This window comes from Anser brachyrhynchus (assembly GCF_964034855.1).
Source record: "Anser brachyrhynchus genome assembly, chromosome: 1".
NCBI lineage: Eukaryota > Metazoa > Chordata > Aves > Anseriformes > Anatidae > Anser > Anser brachyrhynchus.
Window position 1 is genome coordinate 14,610,795 of NC_137694.1, and position 23,261 is coordinate 14,634,055.

The 23,261-nt window shown below is 42.1% G+C and overlaps 1 protein-coding gene across 8 annotated transcripts in view; it reads right to left on the reverse strand.

Moving 5' to 3' along the window:
- ATXN7L1 (ataxin 7 like 1) overlaps window positions 1–23,261 on the reverse strand; it is a 116,057-nt gene that overhangs the window by 39,825 nt on the left and 52,971 nt on the right. For 2 of the 8 annotated variants that reach the window (XM_080577596.1, XM_080577595.1), the window contains exon 1: window positions 19–9,426. The exons of 4 other annotated variants lie outside the window; for them this stretch is intronic. The gene's annotated coding sequence lies outside the window, so the exon portion shown is untranslated. Of the gene's footprint in view, window positions 1–18; window positions 9,427–9,621; window positions 9,791–21,023; window positions 21,435–23,261 lie in introns of those variants that run through there. 2 more of the 8 variants (XM_080577597.1, XM_080577599.1) reach the window with 2 other exon arrangements.

The following is a 23,261-nucleotide window of genomic DNA, read 5'->3' on the forward strand; positions in this document are numbered from 1 at the left end:
GTAAACTGAGCCACTTACAGCGAGGAGCAGGCTGCCAACTTAATCTGATTCTACGACGACTGTAAACATGTACTTTTGGAACGTGAAATGATTCACATTGCCACAGATGCCGTCAGAGGAACGCAGCAACGTGACCAGGCATTCTGCACACGGTAAAAAGCAGGCAGATGACCTGCCGCAGCGAATACCGGATCGGTGCTCGCGCGCACACCGCCTGTTTTGACTACAGGCACTTGTTAAGCACCAAGTTTCAGGTCCTACCAGTTGGACACCAGAGCTGATCCCGTGCCAAGGACAACAAGCCCTGAAAGCGGCTGCGTGCTTTTTTTTTTTTTTTCTTCTGAATTGTTGATCCAGCCCAAGGAACTGCAGAAGTGAACCAAAGTGCAAAATTAAAAGCGACAAGAAACACAGCCTTTTATCAGAAGACACTTTTTTTTTTTTCTTTCTTGATTCAGGAAAGGACGAGGGTGTTTATGTCTAAGGGACTGGGGCAAACCTGCTGTTTTGCTGAAACATCTTTTATTTATGGAAGAATACCCTGAGTTTTTCCAAGGGCAGTTATAGGTGAGACAGCAGGATTAATCTCTAGAATAACACTAAATTACTCCAAAGTGGCTAAATTTCTTAAAAACGGCCAAATTCCATAAAAAACACTCAGCATTTCCCAGAACGCTTATTTCTTTTTGGAATAAAGCATAGAAAAAAAACAAACAGGAAGGGTCGAACAGACCTCCACCATGGCATAAAAAAGCTTCAAATGGCGGGATTAATTACGCTAAATATAAAACGAAGCTGCTGGCTACTTGCTCGCTTCTTTTTGCGAGTATTTTGAGATCTAAAGATGAAGCTCCAAGGCACTGCTGGTGTATTAGAGAGCCAGGAAAAGGATGGAAGAGCGAATACCTCGTCCTGGTGACAATGTCACTCCTCACGTCATGCAATTAGAAGACCTAGATTTAACGCCGGTGCCAAGGCCTATTTCTTAGCTCTAAAAGGATACTAATGATTTAGGATATTAACTTGCTTAAAAAAAAGAAGTTGGAGATTTTGGAGACACAATTCTCTATGTGCCACCTGACAGTGCCACTGCAGGAAAACCACCTGTTTTTCTATCACAACTTACACGCTTTCCTCAGCTCAGCAAGACCAAAAATCCCTGGGCAAAAAAGACATAACAGAGCAAGTGAATCACGGGCACACTTTGTTTTTTTGCGTGACACTCTACGAAAGAAAAGCAAGGAGGGCTTAGGCATGGAAATTTCCAGTTCTGCTGGAAGAGATGCTCTGGTAGCCCAACATGAAATCTGTGAGACACCCCGAATTCCCTGGGAGGGTGTGGGGTGAGTATATCTTACACCTTGTGCCCTGTGCTTATGCCATAAGGACAGACCTCACCACCCTCTTGCACAAGTTCCTCTGAATTGATATTTTTTTTTTACCTGCTGACCAGTGGTCATAGTATTTCCAGTATTTTTGTTCTCAGATCAAGGAAATATACTCCCATCCCTAACCTACAAAGTTTTCAAGCAATCAAGCAACAGTGCTTCCATTTCAGGTAAAGGCAGCACCACAGAAAAATAAGAATCTTGTGGGTGATCTGTGTATGTGAAGAGAAATCTTTAATTAGGCTATTTGTTGGATGTAACTAAACGTTTTATTTAATACCGAAATAAAACGTTGGGAACAGCACACTAGTTTATGAGAAATAAAAATTTAAAAACAACTCATCTATTCACTCCCCAAAGAATCTGGGGAATAATTTTACTGCAGACAGACTGCTGCAAAAAGAGGAAAATTTGGTATCGCTGTTCCCTCATGCTTCATATCGTGTAGCAGACCCCTTTATCAGCCCTAGGGCAGATCTTTCTCATTCAAGGTCATCTGCAGATACAGATTTTTATTTATTTACTTGTATTTTTCAGAGATACCCTGGAATATTTTACCTATCTCCACCTTCAATGATATTTAAAATATAAATAATTTACATAAATTAATGTTTTAGGAACTCATCAAATGTTTTCCCCTTCTATCATAAGACTATTATAGAAAATTAGTACTTCTACTTCTTTAATGTTTTACTTAATCTAAGCAGAGATAAAACAATACTTCTTTTGGCAGATAAGATAGCCACAGAAGAGTAAGGACGGACAGCCGAGGTGCTCTGGCAAGTCCCCACAACCAGCTCAGGGTTAGGTGCCATGTATTTTCTCCATACTCAGACCCAAACTAATCAGACAAGCGGTGTTCAGCTCCTCCTGCAAAAATGAACGTGATCACTAAGGTTTTTCAGGTAATTGAGCTAACGGTGCTAGCCATATTACGCATACCATTAGAAGTCAGTCATACTTCCACAAGTTAAAAATGCCTCTACAGGCAAAAGAATAAAACAAACGTAATAGCAAGATGAGCCTTGTTTAAGCAAAATACCCGTATTTCATGACTCCATCAAAAACAATGCTGTAACTTACTGAAATTGGCCCAGAATAATAGCTCTGTAGTACTTGCATGTAACCTACTATTTCAAACCTCTGGCTTTTTCAGCTCTGTTATTTGGGATCCAAACCCAGCATCTGGTGAAACAACGTGTTTCTTTTTTCTATATTAACAACCAGATGTGCCATAAACAAAAAAATAATGCAAAATATTTTTCTGAAAATCCATGGGTTTGATCCCTAAATTTGATCCATCTCAGTTACGCTGAGCTTTTCTGCCCCACAGTACCCTTACAATTTCATCCCATATCCAGAGTCTTTTTGTCCCCCATCCCACCAACTTCCCCCAAGCAAGGTCTAGAGGTACACACATGACAACTATCAGTACAAGTGTGCTGCTGCAACAAGGAACACTGTTCCCTGGGGGCACAGTAAGGTGTCCCTTCACAGTTGCTGATTTTCACAAAATTGCTGAAAAACTTTGCCTCTTTGAAGCCAAATTGGCAAGGAGTTAAAAATTCTTCGGCAAAAATCACTGTAATCACATGAGCCTTATTAGTATTATTTTCTGGAAAACTCAATTTGAAAATTTTATATGGTATTTTTTACCTGCTTTTGTGTATTTGTTACTCCTCATGGATATTCCCTGGCCTCAAATTAATCCCCTTGTAATATTCTGATGTCGTTTGAAAATCAAGTTAACCAAACAGATCTGCCCAAGCGAGGACTACTGTTTTGTTCTGAAAACTGAATGAGCTTATATTTAAGTTTTAATCCGTATTATCAAACCTGCTATAAAAGCAGCATAAGCGCCAGTGTATTTTCTCATTCCCAATGTTTTAGATAAATCAGCTTCCATGTTCTTCAGGCACCTTATTTGCCACAAATAATAAAACCTATTATTTAGCACACTGCAAGAATACCCACAGGTTATAACTCCCTAAATCGCAGCATCCAAAGTGAACGTCCAAAATAGTTCCTGAAGAGGTCATATTCGTGTTTCTCTCACTAATAAAACAGCACTTACAAACAGAAAAACCCCAAACCCTCAACCTTCTACAGAAGAAAACTGTGAGCAAACCATGCTGAAAGGCCTACCTGTAAAGGCATTTTGTTAGCTGTTCCTTTCTCTTCATAATTTCTTTAGTTCCACATTTATTTGCAACTTAAGATCCAGAAAGACGGTTTCTAATGTAACTTGCGTCATTTAGCACACAGTAAGAAACTCAGCCCTAACTGCACATAAACGACATAGATGTAAATCGGCTTAAGAGAATCCAAATGAAATGCACTTTGTATTCTACCTCTGAATGCGTCTTACCCATTTGTCACTGCAAGTAACTTCATGTATTACAGAAGCCTTGCTATGGATAAACCTGTACCTGTCCGTAACACCAATAGTTTTTCCACCATTGCCCTGAATGGGAGAGAATGATACATGTCAAAGATGTTATATGTCGGTTCTACCCTATATATAAATGGTTTATTTCAGATAAACCGGCCTTTACTCTTTTTTCTCCTGCTACTATATAATCACTAAGAAATCCAGACTTCCACAATTTTTGAAGCATGACCACCGTTTCAGATGTGTGAACAAAGATATTTTCCAAGGCCATGCAGCAATTAGAGCGAGGATCTGAATTTAAGGCATTCCAAACTTATTCATCCACTCACGTTGCCCCCGTCACATATTAGTGTGGCAGGAGTGGCACGGGGGAAAGATGCAGATGATTCCCATTACGACTACCTACCGAGCTGCGTGTGTGATCTCTGCAACATGACAAGGCTGTGACAGCACGTCTGTGCAAGGCAGCTTTCCCTCCTGCCACTCCCAATGCCATTCAGTTCAGGTGGCTTCAACTTTCTGTGCATCTTCGCAGAAGCACACACATGGTATATTTTAGAAGAACTTTTAGGACAAAATGAGTATGTAGAAACTCACCCGCTGACGACAGGGGTTATTTTTGCTATGAGGCACTCTAATTACTTTACTGTAATTAATTGCACAAGTTCAGTGGGGAAAAAAAATCACTTCTCAGGCATAACTCAACTCAAAATAATTCCTGCAAGTTTCAGCACGGACAAGCTTGATTTGTAAACAAACAAACCAAGATCATTGCAAGTCCAACTTGTAAGCAAGTCCACATGAAGGAATCAGTTTTGCCTGAAGATATTTAACTATGAGAACAAGCATGCACTAAACAACTTTCCAAGGTATCATGTTTGACATGTATCAGTTGGTTTTGATTTAAACCACCTGAGTCACTTACGGCACAGGTAAAACATTTTAGGATGATTATTTACCATCGGGGCTGAGCTGGTGTCATCCCTGCCAGGTGTAACGTCACTTCAGGTGGGAAGAATGAACAGCACAACCTTTTGTCAAGAGTCGAGAGCAACCTCTGACAGTCAAGAAATCATTACAACGGGAGTAAGCTTGGGAGCTAACAGGAAGGAGAAAACAGTTTTAAGGGTAGGATTGCAAAGTGTACAGACGGTTATTTATAGAGTCAACACTCAATTATCCATGGTCAGATTATCTGTACCAGAGATGCAGAAACAAATGAGCTCCAGCTGGGCTCATTAGCCTACATGCAGCTCAGTGCAAATGTTCCTACACTTCTAGGGCTGGCGTGGGTCTGGAAATAATGCAACAACTTCTTTCCAGCATAAGGCTGAAGTCCTTTTTGATCTAAACTGAGGCACTTTGGTTGTCTCCGTATGACATTTCCAAAGACGAGAACACTGGGTAAAAGGGCCCGGAGTCCAGATGAAGGCACTGCCTTGCAGCATTAGCCCCGCGCCCCAGGTCCCGAGAAGTTGTGTTAACTCAGGCCCCGCGACAAGGCAGAGCTGGCTGCGTGCATTCCTGCCCTGCTGCGTCAGGGCTGTCCTCCGCCTGGACTCCAGGGAGCTGGGGAGCTCGCTGCCGACCAGAGCAGGATACTTGTGACAGCGCAGGAGCCAGCACCAGCCAGCATGGCAAACGCTAATAAAAACCCAAATACAGCTGGGATGGCCTCCGTGCTGAGGGCCTGAGCTGTGAGATCACTTGAGATTATGATTTACAGCCAGGTCATTTAAGCCAGATACTTCAAGTAAGGGAAAACTTAAAATGCAAGCGTTTTCCTAACTGTAAGAAAAACAAAGCAACAGACAATACTAGTTCAGACTGAAGCTGTTTTCCTGGCCACAAAGCCAAAATTTCCCTGTAATTAGCAGTGAAATAAAAAGGTACACAGGGAAGGAAATGGAAAAAAAGAGCAACATGACTTCCTACCTGCCAATTGCTTCCTCTGAATCAAGCTATCTGTGTTCATGCTGCAGGGCTGAATCCTTTCTCCCATCTATCAGGAGACAGCAAACTCCAGAAGAGACTTTATGCTCTTTAGACCCTTCTGGAAGTTGTCTCTCCTCATCAAATCGAGGCTGCTATAGCTGAAAGAAATCCTACTATTTAGAGATAATAAGAGATATTTCTACATTGGAGGAGTTTGGAATTCTTTTCTTTTTCAGCTCTGGGAGTAACTTGACCGAAGAGGCAGACGGAGGACAACATGCAGGATGCTGCCATGAAAAATCTCAGCTATAATCAGCTGACTCCAACTTGATTACAGAGGAGGAACTACACTCTGTATTTGGCAAATTGATCACAGAGCAAGTCTTTTCTAAAGCTTATTGCTGAGTCTGCAAATTGGTAGCTAGACAGTGCAGTAGATTTAACCAGCAATGGCTAACAAGCAAACCAAAATTAACCATGCCTGAGCAACTGACCTTGTTTCTAAATACTGAAAGGAAAATATTTATTTACACTGAAGACAGCAATGTATAGCATGGAACTGCTTAAAGTAGTTTCAAATGATAGCAAAAACCAAAGGTCATGGTAGAGAACATGAAGTAGAGAAAGCAGCTACCTATCCCAGAAGAACATCCCTGTAACACTTGCAGGAATCTGCACGTCCTAAATCGACAGCCTTTAAACCCCTCCTTTCCTTCTCCCTAGTCCTAAATGCCTTGACTTCCACGTTGCTTAAAGTCTGAAAAAGAAATAATTCAAGAAAAAAAAAGTTCAAAACTAAAGTTCACCACAATACTACTTATCAGAGAATTCTGGCAGTTCCAGTTGTTTTATCTGCTTAGATTTCAAATGCCTAACACCTAAAAGCTGATAGCACTGGAAGCTACAGAGGATTTATTGTCTTTGCTATTTTATCTTCGGACATTAAGTTTATTCTCATTATTAGGAATTAATATATTTTGGGTGGTATAACGTTCAGCCAACAAAAATGGAAAAGACGTCTACTGCTGTACAGTATCTGCGCATCTTGTGTACTTTTTTTTTTTGAGTACTTACTAATGATGGAGCATCACAAGCACTAGAAGGGAGCAGACTCGATTACTGATAAACAACCGGGAGCCAAAAGACTTTGCTGAATGTTTGCCGACTCATATCAGCAGAAGGTTTAAAAGTTTTCGCCTCTTATTTACTGTAACAAGGTACAGGCCAACGCTCCCCTCCTCCCCCTCGCCAAATGCCACCAAACTAGGAAAGACCAGAAATGCAAAACACACGACGTGAAACCACTGCGCTGAGAGTCTCAACTGTTGTAAGGTTTGAGGAAATACACCCAAGGTATTTCCCCTTCACGTGGGCTACTGCCACAGCAAATTTCAGCCTGTAGCTTCCAGGTAAACTGGCTGCGTATCTGTCAAGTACACACATGTGAGCTGTGCTTAAATAAACTTTCTGCTCCATTACTGCTCCCCCCTGCCATAAGATATCAGCTCTAGCCAGGAACACGATTAGCAACAGGCTGTGTAACGCTTTCACAGAACTTCAGAGGTGACACTTACTGAAGGACAGTGAAATTTTACAGCCTGAAGGCCCCGGGGCAAAGCATGGAGGCCAGCACTGGGCCTCACGTGTGACTGCCACAGTTGTACCGCGATCAGAGATGCGATTTCTATATCTGCTCCACCTCCCTTTCAGAACATTCCTGGTTCACCTTTGCCTCCAACCTTGTATTAATACAGGGCTGCCTCGTGGTGTAGGATCAGAGAGGGGCAAATTGTAATAAGGTCACCTCAAGTCCTTCAGCAATTGCTTCCTCGGGCAGGCTGTCCTGAGGCATGGGCTCGCAGACTCGCTGCTCTGAAATGGGACCCGCTTTCACAAGGTGCCTAAATTCACCCTGCATCAGGGACCGACCTCTTTCTCTTTGATCATCATACGCCAATTACAAATCTTACAAGCAATTCCTAACCTATAACAACTAAATTATTATACAGAATCACAGAATCATTCAGGTTGGAAAAGACCTCTGAGATCATCTAGTCCAACCTTTAACCTAGTACTGAAGTCCACCACTAAACCACGCTAAGTTCTACATCTACACGTTTCTTGAAGACCTCCAGGGACGGTGACTCAACCACTTCCCTGGGCAGCCTGTTCAATGCCGCACAACTCTTTCAGTAAAGCAATTTCCCCTAATATCCAAACTAAATCTTCCCAGGTACAACTTGAGGCAGTTTCCCCTCGTCTTATCACTTGGTGCTTGGGAGAAGAGCCCAATCACCACCTCGCTATAGCTTCCATCAAAGTAATTGTACAGCACAATGAGGTCTCCCCTGAGCCTCCTTTTCTCCAGGCCAAACAACCCCAACTCCCTCAGATGCTCCTCAAAGACTTGTTCTCCAGACCCCTCACCAACTTCACTGCCCTTCTCCGGAGATGCTCCAGCACCTTAATCTCCTTCTTGTAGTAATGGGCAACAGACCGTGGTGAAATGGGCTACTTTTGTAAGACTTCTGCTTTCCCCTTTAAAATTACCTGTCAAAATCTTTGTGTGGCAAATTGTAAACAAATTATGCTATGCTGGTTTTGTATTTTAATTAATATAGAGCGATACTGGTCAGATACCTCAGAACATCCTTAGCTCGATAGATAAAGCTCATTTAGCAGCCACAAACTTTCACAGATTTACAGGTAACACCTCCAACAGCTCACAGGTTTCAGGTAAACAAGCAGGTTTTCTTCTGCCCCTGGAAAATCCGTAAAAGTTTTCTAGGGTAAGTTACTTATAACCATTTAATAACAATGTAACGGTGATAACGTTTGTTAACAATGTAACGGTTTTCTCCTTCCATTTTTTTTTTTAGTACAAATAGAGGAAGGCTGTAATTGCTGCATACAGAAAGTAACTGAGCTATAATTCATACTACGGCATAGCAGAGGTAAAATGGTAATGCCAACGTTACAGCTGATAGTAAACAGCCCTTAGAGCTTGCAGGCAATCCTCATCTTTTCAACAACTCCAAATTGGGAGAAATCAGATATATTTAGAGAATAATTCAGTATTATGACAGTACTCACTTTCTTTTAATTTAAATTTACACAATTCAGACCATATCGAAGCCTCCAAAAGCAAACGTTCGGTAATTCCCTTGTTCTTTATTTAAAAAGCTCTATGGAATTTATATAAAGGAGTCCATTAAAAAGTTGACAGCTGCTAATTCAAGAGTCAGCAATTTCCCATTACAGTGGCAGATTGTGTTTAAACTGCTTTGGTACCACTGTCATGTTATTAATCAAGTAAAGAAAAAAAAAAGGTAGGAATTATGTATTTCTGAAACACTACCTAGTACCAACATAGTCAGATATAGCTTGCACTGTTTTTTTGCCACTCCACGACACGTGAAATAGATGTGACGGTGCAAGCAGAGAACGTACAAATAAATGCTATGAAAAAGGGAGAAGTCATGATAACTTCTCTGCATATATGGGTCTACCTAAAGCTTTTCTATGTTTCCTGAGCCTTTCTGAAGGGACAGCAATGCCGGCTGCGAATGGCATTCAGCGTCTGCTCCCAAGCTGAAATCCTGGGTGTAATTCATGCGGGTTTGTGCAAGCATAAAAATCGCAGAAGACATTAGCCCCCGAGACGGCAGGCAACGCGAGCGATCGATACTTGCACAACAGTACGCTGATACAGCTGGAAAAAAAAAAAAAAAGAATCACACATAAAAAAAAAACACAGATAAGGGAAGGGGTCAAAGTCCCGCGCTCTCCTGAGGCGCCTCCTCAGAGGGGCGCGAGGCGCCGGCCCAAGCCCGCTCCGTCCTCCCGCCGTGAGGCGCCCCCGGAGCGCGGCCGCCAGCCCCGGGTACCTGCCCCAGCCCCGGGTACCTGCCGCCGCCTCGCCGCCGCCTGCCCGAGCCCTCCAGCACCGGCTGCGGCCCGAGGCCTCGCCCGGCTCCCCCGCAGCGGGGCCGCGGCCGGCAGCGCTTCCTCCGGCCGAGCCCGCCGGGCCCCGGCCGCCATCCTGCCCCCGGGGCCGCCCTGCGCTGCGCTGCCCTGCGCGGGGCCGCGGGCTCCCCCTGGCGGGCCGGGGGGCGGGCTGCCGGGGCTGCTTTATTCGGTGTTTATTGACTTATTTGTTTCTTACCTCTGCGCCCTGACCAGGGAAAGCCCAAAAGGGGACAGGCTCGCTCGCAAAACGGCCCAGGAAACCCAAGCTCTTCTGAGAAGTTGTCAAATTCCTACCTCAAGTTTAGGAAAACCCAGAGAAACATGCCCTGCCAGCTACCACAACACCTGCCCTCTCCAGTCAGGTTATGCGCTCTCTTCGTCTCTCTGAGGCTGTAGCACTGGCTAAACTCCACAGAATAATACACAGTAATTAATTTGAATCACACAGATATATATAATTACAGATATAATAATGACCGAGGTTGGCAGGGACCTCTGAAGATCATCCAGTCCAGCCCCCCTGCCGAGCAGGCTCACCTAGAGCACGTAGCGCAGGATGGCAGCCAGGTGGGTTTCGAGTATCTCCACAGAAGGAGACTCCAACCCCTCTCTGGGCAAACTGTTCCAGCGCTCTGTCACCCTCGCAGTAAAGAAATTATCAAATTAACAATGTATTCTTTAAAATATTAAAAAATTACGCTTCTGAGGTCTTACTATCTTTGATTTTTATACAGCCACATCCAAGCGGATGCGGGGCGAAGGCTCTTATGCAGGGCACTGCTGCATGAGCACTGCATTACCCCCAAGCCCCCTCCTGTCCCCACAGTCAGCCAGCCCTGCACAGCCCCTACCAGAAGTTAAGGGCTCTGTGAACAAGCTGGGCTTTGCTGCAGCGGAGCTCCACGTGCCGCAGCACCTCTCGGGCAAGCCTGCATCCAGCTGACCACTGCTGGAAATGCTACGTTGCCCGTTATCTGGAAATACTTCCTTGGGCATAAGTCTCCCGACTTATTCATTAGGGGCGAAGAGCACAGCCCATGAGTGCAGCCCCTCAGCAGAGGCCGCTCCACCTGTAGCAGAGAAGTTGTCGGACTGTACAGAAAGCCAAAAATGTCCACTTGCAGCAGGCTAGCATGGGACCCCAGCTGAATGCAAATTTATTCTCACAGCTGAGTCCAACATAAAACACTCTGACAAATGCAAGCCCACATCATGAGGCACTTACAAATGTCTTAAGATTTAACTTGTATATATTTGCACACACGCATGGAGCCCCAGTCCCCAGGAAATTAAGCTCAAAGCTGTTCCCTGGAGCACTGTGCTCCCCAGCTGCTCACCCTCCCTGCCTCTGCAGGGATCCCAGGGGGCAGGCGAGGAAATGGCCCCAATTTATCTGAGTCTCTTTCTTAATCACAGAATCCTCTGCCTGAGGCCCTGGAAGGAGAGAGAAAGCGGTTGGGGAGTGTGAAAATACATAAGCAGCACTCTCAGAGATTAGTCACGGTAAGTAAGCTCTTCAGGGGGCACTTCGGGTCCTCCTGGCAGCGGTTTCCATAGGGCAGAAGACAGAACTGGATTCAAGACATCCCGACCTGCTGGACCCGAAATGGAGCCCAGACAGACCACTAATGGAGCCAACAGATCTTTGAAGGTACAGAACCTGTTTTTTTAATGATTATTATTATTGTTATTGCTTTTTTCCCATTTAATTTCAATGTGGGGCTTGAAGTAAAAAGAAACAAACACAGAATAACAAGACAAAACACAGCCCAAAAAACAAGACCAAAACCAAAAAGTATGTTGTATATTTGGGGTATGAATCTACCTAAGCAAAATAATACTAAATGCGTCTGGGATTTCTGAGTGGGAAAGCATTCACTGTAGGTACACTTTCCTCACAGAAGAGGTAATCACAGAAGCTAAGGAATAATGAAACAAAATAATAAAAAAAAACAAAAGGAGAAAGTAATCAAGTAATAAGTACAGAAGTAGTAGGTAATATCAATGTGTAAATAAATAACAGAACAAACAGTTAAGTAAAAATGCTTACAGATATGCTTATAAAAAGCTGACAAATTAAAAGCTTAAAGGAACTTCGGGTTGGCAAAGTTTGCCTCCCAGTCCTTGAATGGCATGAAGTCCCAGTGTGGTTCTGAATGGTTAAATTATAACAGAGGGTAACATTAAGGAAGGGTTAACTTCCATGTAAAAACAAAACAATACACTATTTTTTGGGGGGGTGGGTTGGAGGGGAGCATAGTAACCATGCAAACAGCCTAGCAAATATAATTTTACAACAGTGCTTTCACTCTCTGGAAAATAAAATTTCACTATTTGAAAAGCAAGGCTAATATTAGCTTTTGATCAAGATACATCCAGGAGGTTTGTCAATTTTCCGTATCTTAATATTAGGTGTCTCAAGTGATCCATCAATAGATTGCCTGAGCCAGTGTTTCAGGAAGCCATAAGCAGTGCTTTCGTTTTCAAACTAAAAAGGGGAATTCATCAACAATATCAAAACTCTTATTTAAATTTAAGAGGTCTTCTTCAGTAGAGATGAAGACCACAAACATTTTCCTTATAGATTAACTTCCAGTAAATAGCTTTAGAAAATGCCCTACTAACAGAGACAGCTTGTGCTAATGACAGACAAGTTGTGCACTCAATCATATGCAGAAAGCATTGCAAGTAATTGTTTTTCTACCTCTGCAATTCTGATATGGAAGTTTTAACTACAGAATCTTAAAAAAAAAATAAATGTTGAGAACAAAACAAGCCAAGGGTGAGAAATACAATATCACTGCGGATAATACAGAAAATAAAACTTTTTTTTTTTTTTAATAAAGGATCATTCTGTTTGTTCATCACAGAGGCTTTAACTAGGTTAAGAAATATGGAGCAGCCAAAAGTGATTCCTTTACAGCCTGCTTTTCTGAGTCTATAAATGTGGCTCAGGTAATAATACTACTACATAAAAATATTAAGGAGACTGCCTATTTACCAGTGCCTAGAATTAGACGTTAACACACCTGATGTCAGCAAGAAGATGTTATCAGGGTGTTTTTAAGACTAATTTGAAAAGAAAACCTCTCACCTCTGTAGCAAGCTTTGGATAGAAGGAGCTGGGCTTGTCCCAACTAAGAAAGGACAACATGCCAGCATCACTTTAGAGAAACTTTTTTGGTGCTGTGCAACAAAAGAATATTCCTAAGGAATTTTCAAGAGAAGGCTTCAAATCTAAAAAGTCAGTGCTTTCCTGATGGACACTGTTATTACCTGAGAGCTTTCACATTTTAAGCTATTTGAACCTGGGGACATTTCTTAGCACGTAGTAAGTACATGGAGACTGCTGAGTCTGCAACGCGTTCTTTGACTAAAACTTAAAGATGCAGAAAGAAGAGTCCAATCTGTTGGGAGTATAGGTGTTTCTTGCTAAAGTCGTGTGGGCCTAAAATAGTGACAAAATTAATTTTGTTTCCTCGTAGTGCTAGGTAGGTCAACACGCAGGCTTTTTTTCCACCTAGAAACAAGGCTACAGCTTCAGCAGTTCAACACTGGCAAAAACAACAGAGCAGACTTCAGGCAAAAAAATTAACCCGCCACAGAAATGAAATACCAGCTCAGGTATTTGAGCAGCAGCCGTGCTAAGTGTTTCAGGTTTTTCTGTAATTGTATATTAATCTCACTCTGAGCCCCAAATCAGTTTCCTAGTGTTTCAGTGCCATGGATATCTCAGCACCAGTGGACAGAAGAGGATTTTTAGAGCAGTGCAGGTCAGAACATTTGGGAAAGCCAAAATCCTACTGCTTTTGTCTGCAGAGGTCATCTCAGAAGAATCCCTCAAGCTCTAGCTGATCATTTCTGCAGACTGCTAGTAAAAGTTACTGGCAGGTGTCTTATCTAAACAATATTTAGCAGCAAACAGATTTCTATGAATTCCCAGTATCCTGACTTGACAACTCCAGTAGATCAAGTGTCTGATCTATTTTCAGAAATACACTCTATGAAGCTATGTCTGCAGCCTATAAAACACTCCTGCTACTCTTGAAGCATCACAGATCTTCATAAACAAATCAAACAACTATTATTGTACGGAGGAAAAGTACAAATCCTTGACTAACAAGTGGTGCTTGACAGACATTCAAGTTATGCTTATGTTCTCCTGCACATCAGACTGATGCCTCAGCAGTCCCAAATTTTCAGAGCTGCTCCTCCAGAAAGGCCATGGCATTCTGCCTTCTTTTTTAACCTCCCGGAAACAAGAAGGCTGGAAAGTGAGGAACACAGGTTTAACTGAGGCATACATTAGTTCTGAACAGTTCATTCCTAAAACCCATAAATTATTCTGTTATTCTGGGGAAATCCTAGAAGGCCTGAGATACACCCACTTCCATTTTTTTCTGTCTGCACATCTGAGATTTGCCCATATTTCAGGCAGGGAATAGCCATTTCAGTCCCTTCACTTGATTCCACTTGCAAGATGTTTGCCCCATCCTGCCTGGTGAGAGATATATGACAAATACAGATCTCTTCCTTTTCAATCTGTATCCAGGCCAAGAAGCTGTTGCCCATTTGGATGTCAACAGACATTCAAGTGACATTTTAAAAACAGCTTTGAGTACCTTAACAGCATAGGAAAGGACAACCCACTATCTACTTTCTTAGGAAAAACGTCACCTTTTCAGAAAGTTCGTATTTAATGGGTTCCTCTTTCTTGGCCATGATCCCTAGGGAATCCTTAGACATAAGTTTCTCTCATTAAAAATAAAGTATTATAACAACAAAAATGAAAACTATTTATTTTTGGAGTTGAACACGAGTTTCTTGGTGTAAACCTTCTAACACGAATTGTCTAAGCAAGCTGAAATACCAAGAGGTGTCTGTCTTCCCAGAACGTAGCTACAGCTAATAGTGTACAATCATGTAAAAACCAGACCTTGTTCTCAATTACTTGTAAAAGATGATCTGAACACTTGGCCACCTCCCCAGTGCCATCAAGCTCAGCAGTACCACTCTGGGTGCAGCATCGGGCTTACATGCGTCTAGGGAAACAGATGAAACTAACCCAAAGAGGAATAAACATTCCTCCTCCAACACTCAGATATGCAATTCTTAGAGCAAGCTCAGGAAGACGACAGATCCTTCGTTACTTCTCTTGTACAACCTTTTCCACTGCTCTAGGACTCCAAAAGCTTCTGAATATTTTTAGAGAATATTTAGATGGAAAGGATTCATGTTAAATGACACACGAAGAGTTAATGCACAAGTAAAAATTCACAAAAATACAATTTCTTACAGCAGCAATGCTGCTGTACATTGTAGAGTTTAAAGCTTATTGCTTTAGTCCTCATATGCACATTGCTTCCTCAAGGGGTTAGATGGCAAAGGTCTCAAACGTTAACTACTTAGAGCAAACAAGATCAGCTTTGGTGCTTGATCAGTGCAATGCTATAAAAATCTTCATGAGCGCCCCAAACTAGTATTTCTTAGCCTGAGCTTCAGATTCCTCAGTAATTCCAAGTAATATCGATATCTCTTACTGACTTAATTAAAACTAATAATAAAGGTTTTGGTTCAGTCAGTCTGCTAGTAGTGCATTAGAATTAGTGACTTAAATTTAAATGATATTCACACAATTATTTTCATGTAGTGTGGGTATACACATTTTGACAGTATTGCAAGAATGTACTCTAAATTGCACAGAAGTTGATTGAAACTGTCAAACCAGTATTTAATTGCTTGTGGACTTGAACTTCAATATATACCTTTGGAAAATAGTCCAGAGAGTATTTATCTAAGCATACAGACATATACTTGTACCTTTTGTACATAAAAAGTACACTCAGAAAATATGTCTTAAAGGTCACCTGCACACATAGGAGAAATACAGGTATTATTCCTACATTTGTTTATTCCTAATTTACACATTAATTTTCTCCATTACTTGTTCTGAGACCACATGTACCACCCTCAGACTTACAGATTCTCTCCCTCCCCCCAAATTCTAAGATTAAAAAGAGTGAAAATGTTTCAAACATACCAAGTTCCTTACTTCTTTTGTTCTGATCTCCAGTCTGAAAAAACTGTAACATCGGTGCATCCTCACTAAATACATGTGCTCAGGTAACGTACAATAAAATTCATCCTGAGGTAAATTCACAAAGTTGTTGCAGAAACTTGTGCTCAATCTGCTACCTCTTCCCTGCTGAATGCAGTGCTGCAGAAGCCAATGTTCTGGATACGCAGCCCAGCAGGCCCCACCACTTTTTGTTTTCATTTAATTCTCATTTTCTACACTACATATGGAATTTTAGTTATGAAGTTGTCCCTGACAGAGTTGCTGTGTTTTTTGATAATATGAGCAGGCTCACACCATACATTAAAACTTTCTCCCTACCACATCCCCTTTTAGGGTTCTGAATTCCTGTTAGAGATGAGCATGCCTTTTTGGGGGAAAAAAATAACACACTGCCACTAAATCTTAGACATATCATCAGTCTGTGGATACCAACTACCAAGAAAAACACTCAAATCTGAACAGGCATAGCCCAGAAAAATATCACTTTTAGGTTAATTCAAACAGCAGATCTTTCATCTTCAAGGTCAGATGCCCTTTCCAAAAGATACGCTTTTAAGATTGTAGTTTAGATAAGACAGGCTGAGCCGATTTAATAATTAATTGCCGCTGCTGCTCCCCCTGAACCGTGCACTCTCCCAGCTTTTTCTTTGCACTGCCCCTGGTATTCACCTGCTGCCCCGACGCGCAAGTTTAGGTTGCTAAGCCAGCTGAAAGCTACCAAAACAAAGGGGGGAAAAGTGTGAAACCACAAAAAAAACAACAGCCCAAACCTACCCAAATCAAAGCACATAGCTTTCTTGTATTATTTATAGCCTCACTAAAGGGTGAGAAGAGCCACAGAAGTGGGTGAGGAAGATGATGACAGGAGCGGGTACGGCCCCTTGGCAGCAGCGTGCCACCAGGGCAATTCACATCCCCATCGGGCGCCCAGCAAGCAGCAACCTGGCCAGTGGCAGCCAGCAGAGCAGTAAAAGGGACACTGATGTCACCAACAGAGGAAGCATCCTGGAGAGATGACGAGGTTTTAAAGCTGACAGAAGCTTTGTTGTTGCTGAAGCAAGTTCCTCTCACAGCTGAGCCTCAAACCGGTATTTTCTTCTTCCAATCTATGAAAAGTTATCACGGCTGAACAGTTTATTCCCGCAAAGCGTCAGTGAGCACTGCCCTGTTTATAAGAATGTTATTTTGGAAAACAACAGCTAACAGTCTGGCCTCAGCCACCCCATACGTTGTGCCATGCAGCTCCTGGCTGCAGCTAACCCCAAGGGTCTTCACTCAGAGCTGCACATGGTAAGGAGGACGTGACACATGCGGCAAGGACAGGCAACTCTCCACACTAATATTATGAGAAACCAAATGGGTCTGTAAAGAACTGGATAAAAAAGGAGAAAAGCTGTTTATTCACTGTCTGTATACACCACCAAGAACCTGCCTTCTTCACTTGCGAGACCAAAACGAGGGCTGTGGAGCTTACTTTATGTGGCAGACCTGCTTCATCGGCGACCTGGCGTACCTAGGAAAAGCCTGTTGCAGAAGTCATGCAACAGGGATTTGCTACAGCACTTCCATACTCAGGGCACCTTGCTAGACTCGCAACGCAACACCACCATAACATTCCTACCTTGCTTGAGAGACTCATCAATTTCATTACAAAAAAATCTAGCCCTGCCGCTGAAAACTCTCCAGAACCTGAACTTCAAGCAACAATGACACATTCTGCATTTTTAATTTGCCCTCAAGTTTTAAAACTAGAAATATATTGCTGCACTATTTTATCTCTTAGTTAACTAAAAGCTGTATTTTTAGTTCAACTGGGAGCTCAAAAAATATCATTACATTAAAACAAATTCTACATTATGACAAAGTTTCACTACATTAACATCAGGAAGTCAGAGTGCAATAAATAAAACAGAAGTTGCCTGTTAAAAGAAAAACTGGTATGAAAGACCGTGTAACACTCTTAGGCATAAAAACGTCACTGTCCGTTTGCACCACAAGAATATTGGTTATTGTATTTCTGGCAACCGCACATGAGTATTCCATGCATTAAGGAAAGACAAATCACTAAAGCAACAGAAATCAGGAAGCCTTTCAATAGGTTCAAAATAATAGATGGAGTACATCCAAAGATACAAAAGCAAACTGATACAATACCAGGAGAACTTTTCTGTAGATGGATAATCCACATTAACAAAAACACTACTAGATATCACTGCAGTTAAGCTTTTAGTTCAGATTAATACTAAGACAAAACATTTAAATGTAACAATGCGGGATGCATTTTAAAAACTGTTTAGTCATTTTTGCCCTCAGTACAACCTAATGTTTCTAGGAATGCAAGTTATTTTTATTAGGCAGCCAGCTGCAGACATTGCTGGAAGTTAACTACGTTAAGTTCCAAAAAAAAAAAGAGGAAAATTACAATTCTGCATATGCCTTCAGAAGTTTCCCTAACACATGAATGGAATCTGTGTTTGAACAGCAAAAGTCAAATAAAGGAAATAATGATTTATTTGCAGTATCTTTTGATTCCACGTAAAGCTGTTTGTGCTTCAGTACCCAAGACTTGGTCCATACTTACAAGAAAGTACTGCTGCGATGATGTACTACAAAATAATCTTTACAAAATTAACTGTGAGCAACTACCTAAATCTCTACATCAATGCTGCATGATAGGATGTGGAAAGCCAGGTGACAAAATCTTACTTTTACAGAGAAATCAACAGAAAAAAAGGTATTTTAAGTGACAGCACAGTTCCAAATTAAATACTTAATGTAACTGTCATCAAATTAAACAAGTTATTAATTACTAGAAATTCACCCAGCAACACTTCCTATGCATATTTCTAGATGATCAAATTCTTGCTCTTAATAAAAAGCACAGGTTAGATTTTGTAAATAGGTACACTTTATTTTTTAAACCACCAAAATATGCAATGTTTCTAAACTTCCAGAATGATTCCTTCTCTAGGCGACCTGAAGCAGAGTGGGTGCAGTTGCTGAGGGTGCGCTAACAGGACACCCAGCACCACGCGGACCACGCTTTACCCCTGAGCACGAAAGGAGCAGTGTTGGCCCAGCATTGTGGCTGCTCAACTCGATCAAATTTTAAAAAAAACTTGCATGGAAATTCTTGACAGAAACCTTTCAGACTCTGAACCCCCTCCCCATTTCTCCCAAACCAAACCGGTACACCTGCAGGGTGCCTCAGAGGAGCCAGCTGTAGGGATTTCCAAAATGTAAGGTGGCTGTGCTGTATCCGCGGTCCCCCTCCATCCTGGCGGGGTCTGTATCGGGGATGGACATATTTAAGGAAAAGCAGACCTGTCCCCAACTAACAGGTAACTGGAACGTTTTAAAGACCAACTGGTGCGGTGCAGCCGAAATCAAGCTTTAAAGCAAAGTTTAGGATAAAAAGGAGAATGGCAAAGCTTAACCAGTAAAACCAGCGTAGGTCAATACTGCTGCTGCCTCGTCCGACGTAAACGTCTTATGTGAAATACACTAAGAAAAACAACCCTAGCTTAAAGAGAAAAAATAAAAGGAAAATAAAAAAAAGAGGAGGGCCAGGCAGGGTGAAATCCAGCCTTGAAAAGCCCAGCACGGTCTGCAACACAAACACCGGGGAGCGAGCAGCTTCCTCTGCGAGTGAAGCAAGGCTCCGAGCCCTTCCTGTGTCACAACTCCTGCGTTTCCTTCGCGCACCCGCTGCCGCAGCGACGCGCACAGCCTGCACGGGCACCGCGCTGGGGCTGCATCCACTGCCGGAGGAGATGCAAAACATCCGAAGGAGCCACTCAGCTTTTGGCTGTCCGGACTGCCCGCTGAAATGACTCGCAATAAAATAGTTTATAATGAGCTTAAGCTTTTTTTTTTTTTTAAGGAAATGCTGTACAGCCACGTAAGAATGCAAAGCTACTGCTCTAAAATTCACAAAAAAATGAAAGAAAAAGGAAATACTATTTTGCATCTCATGTAACTCCAAAAGTCCGCTTTACAAAACCGAGTTCGACAAAGCTTTCTGTATTGATTCCCTTTACGGACATAAAATGCCCAGGTCAGACATTCAGCTAGCTGAGTATGGCACAGACACACAAAAAAGTTTCAGGTGATTATGTTTATTGAACCTAAAAGGAGGCTGTAATACATTTTCAGAAATATTTTCTCATAAATCAAAAGAAAAACTACTACAAAGATAGTGGTGAACTCCTCAAAATCATGCTTGGGTTGACTGGAGTGCAGTAAAGTTTGCATTTGCCAAAGCTAAGAGAGGAATTTTGCAAAGTAAAGGTGTGACATGATGAAGCAGCAGAGATGACAGCTTTGTTAGGTGATAAACAGGTTAAAGTGTCACCTGTTTTACTTGCTTTTCAATTGATAATTGTGCAACTGACTGCAGAGTTAGCTGCTGTAAGCATATTCTTGTGACATTAAACAAAACTTTCCAATAAATATTCTAATTCCTCTGCTAAAGAACTTTGCACTGTTTTCATTTTTGTGCTTTATATATTTTTTGAAAAAATAAACTCAATCTAATCCTACAGTAAATATGAAACTTAAAAACCAAAAACAAGACACGAGGCAATTCTGCTAAACTGACATTGAACTAAGATTCAGTTTAAAAACTGAAAATCTATATTTTTTAAATCAGAACTATGTATGGAACAAAAACCCAGGAGCAGAAGTAAAAATAAGGAGGCATACATTACTCAGTGAGTAATTAATGGTTAAAATGAAGTCTTGCATTCAGCAAGCTGAACTGTTAAGTGTTCAGCGGAACATATTTGTTTCTATAGCTCTGTTATGAAACCATTATAATTTACACTCAAGGTATCTATTTTCTGAACTTTGCCTTATCTCATTGATACCATCTAGCTAAAATTGCCACATCCATGTCTGTGAGTTAAAAAACAAAAACAAAAACACAAACCACCACCAACAAAAAAAATACGTTGTCTGCTTAAACTTTGCTTCTGGTGCAAATGCTGGCAACAACTTCATAATTTCTTCATATAACTGCATCACATGATAAGCAACTGGAAATAAAACTGACCTAGCACACGCACTACCGAGTAACTTGAATCCCTCGCTGCGGATGAGAGCGAAGCAGCAGCAGAGACTGGAGCCAACCTCGCCAGGTTTCACTGACACTGACCTCAGAAACGCATGGAAGGAAGGGATTTCACCTTCTGCCCACGCTTCCAAAATCTGCTTTCACCTTCTGACTTTTCATCATAGGAAGAGCAAAAGAGCCACTCACAGGATGAAGATGACCGGGCATCCTTAAGCTAGGGCACAAGCACCGGGTCGGCTCAGTTCCCCCACGCCTGCTCGCAGCGGCGTGCCGTGAGGGTTCAGGCAGAGCGACGACCGGAGGCAGGAGAGCACGTGGATAAAGCTGGCACTTTGTGGCCTGGAGGAACGACCTGAGAGTGCGCACAGGCAGGATCTTCACTTGGCCCATGCTAATTGAAAGATAAAAGCTTTGGGGAATTTCTTTTTCCAAGATCTCCGTAACTGGGAGATACCCAAACTAGCAATGTCTGTGGGACGCTGCAGCCTAGCATTTACGCAGTTCTTTCTCGAGTTTGTGAAAATAATGTTCGGTACAAGTGAAGCTGTGAACACAACATGGACTGGATACAAAAACATCCCGAGTGGCTTCTCTTCCTAGTTCCCTAAAACAAAACAAAACAAAACAGAGCAAAAAGCTCTGTTCCTTGCTTCAGCATTTCTGTTGACCTTTTGGTCTTGCCCCTTTCCAATTGCAAAGTCGGGCTGGTTTTGACCTGACTGATTCCCAGCGTGCCAGGTAAAGCTTACAGAGCAGCAGCAGAAAACCCAAAGCATTGCAGATCTTCCCAAGTCTGACAAACAGACATAGGTGAGGTTCTTGTGAATTTCAGGACTCCACGCGAGGAAATGTGAACATCACCTCTGGGGTTGTGCGTTATGTTCTTTGGTATGTCCTTCCTCTGCTCTTGGGGGAAAACACTATTTTATTTACTTTTTTATATTTATTTTTTCTTCCCCCTTTTCCTTTGCAAGAAAAACACCTGCCCTTGGACAGGGCAAACGTTACAGGGCAACGGGGGTATTATCGCATCATGCACTAGAGAATATTTACCCCGGTGTACATATAGCCATAGATCTCCACACCCAGCAGACCGGGGCTCAGCGGTGGCACAGACCGCACCGCGAGGGAACGCTGAGCCTTTGTCAGCCAACCAAACCCTGATAACTGCTGTCTGAGCATCCTCACCGCCCCCAACGTTATTTTATATGCAGGACACGTCAGTAGTTATCACTGATCCAATACATGCAGGTGTTGATACTACTATGGATTTTTTTTCCCTTCTCAAACATTAATTTACAATTCTCTGACTGGCTTTATTTTTCTTAAAGACCAGCAATTTTGGGTTGGTTCAGAGAGTGCTTTGTTTTTAAAATTCTGACTGATCAAAATATTTCCAACTATGTTTTTATTTTTTATTTTTTTAATTAAAAGGCCATTTAAATGGCTCTAAACATCAAGAAGGTAACAAACCCCAGTTAGAGGGGTCTCTAATTAAAGCACTCCCCTTTCTACCAGAATGAATTTGAACCCAAATATTCCGATCTGCAGAAGAGTGCTCTGACTATGAGGACAAACTAGTGCCAAGGGGGCAAGATATTTGCTGTCCCATCCTCCTGCTGAAATTATTTCACTTTTTGTAAACACGCTTCCTGAAGCGCACACTGGATCCCAAGCGAGTATCTTATTTGTCAAAGCTACGGAATGGCTCTTCCTTGCTCTGTTCAACAGCTATTTGGTAGTTTTATTCAAAATAAAAACTTTGATAGGACAGAAGAAATCAGCATGGTCCTGACCTTGTGCCTTCCAGCACCAGAGGGACTTGGTCCCTCAGAGAGCAGGTAATTCAGAGTCTCCCTCATTTCCTTCCATTTCTTTTCCATATGAAACACACAATCAGTGAAACAGGCAAAGGCTTTCAAGCACGGTGGTTAGGGCACTCCCTGGGAGATGAGATAAATCCAGTTCCCATCGGCATTTCTTTCTCCAGAGGAGAACACAGTCTCTGTGAGTGATTGCAAACTCCCACCGACACTAGGTGGCCTGCTTAAGATGCTCTTGATTCAAGTCCCCCCAGATTAGGGAAGAATAGGGTAAATGGGATGTCCCACATCGCACGTAACCGTTCTGATCTCCAAACTAGTGGCTAAAGGAACAGAAATCATTTTGCAAAGGTAGTCCTTTATTTCCTCTGTTTTTACTTCAGTCTCCTAAAAGCGATTTCAACTCAGGCCAAGTGGAACACTTTGCCTCTATCAGCAGGACATTTATTTTGTTATGAAAATGAGAGAAAAATTAGTTATACTCAAGCCGTCTTATTAATACAAAAAACCTTTATGTTTTCTTCTTCAGCAAGCTGGAGAAAAAAAGCTTTTTTTCCCCAAATGTGTCTACCCATTAAGTGGCAATAAACTGCTCCCTAGT